The sequence below is a fragment of the Suricata suricatta genome, chromosome 3, assembly GCF_006229205.1.
Source record: "Suricata suricatta isolate VVHF042 chromosome 3, meerkat_22Aug2017_6uvM2_HiC, whole genome shotgun sequence".
Classification (NCBI taxonomy): Eukaryota; Metazoa; Chordata; class Mammalia; order Carnivora; family Herpestidae; genus Suricata; species Suricata suricatta.
In genome coordinates, this window is record NC_043702.1 from 2031270 (window position 1) to 2036216 (window position 4947).

The 4947-nt window shown below is 61.6% G+C and overlaps 1 non-coding gene across 1 annotated transcript; it reads right to left on the reverse strand.

Moving 5' to 3' along the window:
• Positions 1–242: 242 nt before the first annotated feature.
• Positions 243–426, reverse strand: LOC115288697. Its single transcript, XR_003907136.1, has one exon. It is a non-coding gene; the product is annotated as a U2 spliceosomal RNA (small nuclear RNA).
• Between the last annotated feature and the right edge of the window lie 4521 nt (positions 427–4947).

Genomic DNA, 4947 nt, shown 5'->3' on the forward strand with positions numbered 1-4947 from the left:
ACACGGACACCGGCAGGCAGAGGGCCACGGCGCTCGTCACTTTCTCTGTCACAAAGCGGCAAAAATATGCATCAGTGACAAAGACGTGAACTCGGCGCTCTGCTGCTTGGTGACGGAAGAGGCTCCGGGTCACAGGCGATGGAGGGCGCCGCGCAGGCTCAGCAGAGCACCTCTGAGGTCGGGAAGCGGGGAAGAGATTGCGCACAACGGCGGGGGGCGTGGCCCGGGGGCATTTTCAGGACTTGACGTGCCTCCTTCACCAAAACAGGAAGTTGAGCAGACTGGGTCCCCAGTCTCTGATCCCAAGGAAGCCTGAGGACACTGGAAGGAAACGTCATAAAGATGGGGGGCCCAGGAACAGCAGAAATATCAAGCTGACGTGAACAGATACTACACTTGATCTTAGCCAAAAGGCCGAGAAGCGATAGAAATAAACGTATCTAAATGTGAGAAGAGCTGAAGCCAGTCACCAAAGCCGAGAGCCGTCCGAACACAGTAAGTTAGAGGGGTGCTGGGCGTTCATCCAGAGCATCTCCCAGCCCCGGCACTGCTGACGTTTGGAACCGGATCATTATTTGTGGAAGGGGCTGTCCTGTGGGTTACGGGGTGCCTGGCTGCATTACTGGTAATGCCCATCCCCAGACATGATCACCAAAACTGTCCCCAGGTATCAGGGCGCCTGGGCGGCTCAGTTGGTTTAGTGTCCGACTTCGGCTCAGGTCATGATCTCACGGTTCATGGGTTCCAGCCCCGCGTCGGGCTCTGTGCTGACCGCTCAGAGCCTGGAGCTGCTTCGGATTCTGTGTCTCCCTCTCTCTCTGCCCCTCCTCCCTTGTGCTCTGTCTCTCTTTCTTAAATATAAATAAATATTAAAAAGAGATTTAAAAAACCTAACTGTCCACAGATATCACCAACCAGCCTGGGGAGACATGGCCCCTGGCTGAGGGCTCGCGTTCTAGAAGATTCAGATCTTCAAGAACATCACGCAATAAGAGAACCTGAATGAGTTTATGGAGCAAGATCTTCATCCGGGGGCGTGGAGGGCGCGGGGGCCGGGGGTAAAATGTGCTGCATTTCCAAGCAGGAACGGACCCAAGGCTTTGGAGTAAGGGCTGGAAGGACGGGGTCTTGGTGAGTCTTGACAACAGAGGCTCTGATAACACAACGGCCTCTGAGTGATTACATTTGGCGGGAAAGACCGTAAGACGAGTGAGTCCCTCAGGCCCCAGCACTGCCGTGAGCCGTGCCCAGTTCCCGCACCCGCCCGCTCTGCGGGGGGACCCGTGACTGTTTCCGGAAAGACCGTCTGGGGCTCGCGGGGACTGTCTACCACGGCTGCAGTCTTCTGCTCTGGATCCTTCCTTGGACGGCCCTCCTTCCCGTGGCTGGGAGGGCTCCCTGATGGCCGCGCAGAGCTCTGCCGCCTGGGTCCACGGGGCTCTAAATCCCGCCACCTCCAGGAAGCCACCCGAGCCCGGCTGTGGTGGGCAGAAGTGGGGGGGAAGCGCTCCCTGCGCTACGCGCTCTAGGCACCTGGGTTTCCCGGTCGGCAGAAGCCCACCAGAGGGCAAGGGGGGCTGAGTGGTGACAGGTAGGCGTCACCACACTGCCCACAGGCACAAGTGTCACCAGGGTCGAGGAGTCAGCCTCCCTTTAAGGAACGTGGGTTCGTTCGTTTCCACCAGCCTCATGACTAATCTAACCCCCCGGCAGCCGCTCAGCGCTTCATCGGCCTCAGGCAGGTGGGGACCGCGACGGTGGTCTAGGCCCGTCCTGGTGTGATCCTTAGTCCCCTTCACTCCAAGCCCGTCTTGCTTCGTTCGGTCCTCCAAGCCGACCCCTCCCGTTCACGGGCACACACGTCACCGCTGGCTGCCCAAACCCTTTCAAGACGTCTGGGAAACGTGGTCCTTTTAAACACCGAGGCATGCAGACGATTTAGGGACATTTTAGGTAGAAATCCGAAGGTCCCATGGGGTCAGTCTTTCTAAAGAGAGCACGTAGACGGGATGGGGTGAGGAGTGGCCAGGCGGGAACGTCCCCGAGGAGAGACAGGACTGAGCACAGCCAGGGGAAGGCAGGGTGTGCTGGGCACATGCATGGGAGGGGCCAGCCGGGGCTGGGGGCTGGGACCCAGGGGGCAGATGCACCAGGCACCTTGGAGCCGTGGGAGCCCGAGTCCCCACTCTCTGGTCCCAGGCCACCAAGTTCAGTTTCCACGAAGCCACAGATTCCCTTCCCAGAGCGCTGGGGACGAGGGTAGAGTGGCCCGAGGGAGGCAGGGCCCCAGCCTGAGATACAGGAGGGCTTCCGGACCGGGTCTGGGGGCTACTGAGGAGCCTCATGCGGCAGGAGCCGGAGCGCCCCCTGTCCCCGAGAGGCGGCTGCCACTGCACGTGTCCTGAAGAAACGGGGCTCATGCACGTGAAGCCACCTCAGGAGGGAAATCGAGGCAGATGACTCAGCGTTCACCGTGCCATGGAGGTCGGCCACGGCCACTCGCAGTTTGCTTGGTTCTGAGTCAGCAGCTGAGACAGAAGGTAAAGAAGCGGTCGGTTATTAATCCCGTCCTGGTGGTTGGGGGCTGAGGGGTACGGGCGATGTTTGGCTTTCTGGGCTGTCACCAGCGATGGCTGTCTGACGTTCTGCATGTGTGGTGACAGCAGGCTGGCTGCCGGGATTGCGTTTGGCAGGGCCCGGGTCAGGCTGCTGATCATGCACATGGTCTGACCACTGCCCGTTGGCATTTCAGTCTCTCAAGTGAAGGGGGTAGTATTTTGGACCCAATGGTGTTCACATCCTCACAGAGCACCCTGCGCTCCCGCACCTGCTAGACTGCCGTGGGCTGGAGGCCAGTGGGGGCGGGGCTAGCTCAGCGGCTGCGGAAACGCTCACCTGGATGCCACGTGGCCACGGCTCAGGGCAGCGCGGGTGCACAGGGGCTGCGCTGAGAGGCATGCGCCCGGGTCCTCCTGGGCCCAGGTTCCGTGAGAACCGCTTTACTGAGCCAGATGGTGTGCAGGGGATTGAGAAATCGCCACGGTTGGGGAAACAATGAAAACTCCTTCCAGAAGAGAACGCTGAAGGGGAAAGTGCCAGATCGAGGGAGGAAGGCAAGTCCCGGGCTTGTGGGAAACTGCAGACTAATGTAAAACGATGGAGAGGTGGGAGGCTTGTGCGGTCCCAGCGCCAGCGCCGGGGGGGTCTGGCCGGATGGCGGTTCTGACTGCGTTTCAAGTGTAAGATACACTCTGATTAATTTCTCTCGCCTTCACCAGTTACACCAGCAACTCCCAGAACGCTCGTTAAGGCGAGGAGGCGGACAGTGACTCACGCTGGAAGGAGCCCAGCTGACAAGCCCTCCCGCCCTCGGGAGGCATCCGTGGCCTCATGCGATGGGAACGGCCTTCATCAAGGCAGCTCTGGCACCAGGTCAGCTCGGTCGTGGAGACGGGGCTCTGATTAATGGGCGTGTGTGTGTGAGAGTGGTGCACGCATGCGTGCACACACGTGCACGGCTCTGGGTGTGTGTTCCCGGGAACCGCTGGCAGGGCCCGCCGGCAGGCGCTTCCTCGTGGGTCAGCCTGCGGGAGGCGGCGGGCTCGCTGGGCACCGTGGGGTTTAGGTTCCCGGGAAAACGGCGGAAGCCGGTGCCGAGGAGGCCGCAGGGCACCCCAGCCCAGCCCCCGCCATGGCATCGCCGCCTCCAGCCGGACGCCACCCCATGAGGCCCTGCTGGCCGACCACACGCTCGCTCGGAGGCTCGAGGGGCGGAGGACAGAGGCGGTCATCCCCCGAGCGCACGGGGAAAGCGGACGGGAAGCATCCATATCTCAGCACAGAAACGGGGTGTGTAAGATGGCAGGAGGGCACGCAAGCCTGAATTTTCTCCCCAGGGGCTCCGGGCTCTGCTGTGAGGGGACACGGTGGCTGCAGAGTGAGGGCCACCAGGCTGGGTCACCAGGAGCCCACGGGCTAGGAGGTCACCCACGTTCACTGTTCTCAGTGCCATGACGCGCCCTCTGCGTGGGGACAGTCCGGCTGACTCGGCACAGGAAAGTCGTGGGTGCGCACGGCAGCTCACGGCCCTCCACGTGGGTCACAATATGCGTTCGCTTGCACCAGGTGGTCTGTCTTCACCCTGCATCCATGTCGGGTGGTCCGAGTGCAGATAAAACCAGCTCAAACCAGCTCACCATTCAAGGAGCTGTTCTTCTCCAAACCTGGGAAGGACCGGAAGCGGATGGTGATCTTTCACAGCTGCAGGGCATGCGCGGGTTGACAACAGACCCAGGGAAACCTGAGGGTCAAGAGCAAGAACTCGGAGTCTCTCTTTCGCCTGTCCTGCGCCCCCGGGGCTGGTAACAAGCTGTGTGGGTGGCTCCGGTTCCCTGCCAGGGGACAGCGAGCGAGGGGCCCGGGGCCGCCACAGGAAGTGGATGGCGGCAGGCACAGCCCCGAGCACTGAGCCCACATGCTGGGATGCGCGTGGGCCGCAGGGGCAGCAGGTGTCACCGCGCACCGGCCTGGGAGGCCCCAGGGGCATGTGGCCCAGATGCAGGAACCTTCTCCAGTTTGTGACCAAACCAGCAACACAGGAGGAAGACGGGTGGCACAGGGCCTGGGGCGCCTGGAAGGCTCGGTCAGTTAACATTCGACCCTTGATTTCAGCTCAGATCGTGATCTCACGGTTGTGGGATCGAGCCCCGAGTCCGGCTCCTCGCTGAGCATGAAACCTGCTCGTGTTCTCTCTCTCTGCCCCTCCCCCGTCTCGTGTTCTCTCTCTCTCTCTGCCCCTCCCCCAGCTCGTGTTCTCTCTCTCTGCCCCTCCCCCCCGCTCGTGTTCTCTCTCTCTGCCCCTCCCCCCACTCGTGTTGTCTCTCTCTGCCCCTCCCCCGCTCGTGTTCTCTCTCTGCCCCTCCCCCCCTCGTGTTGTCTCTCTCTGCC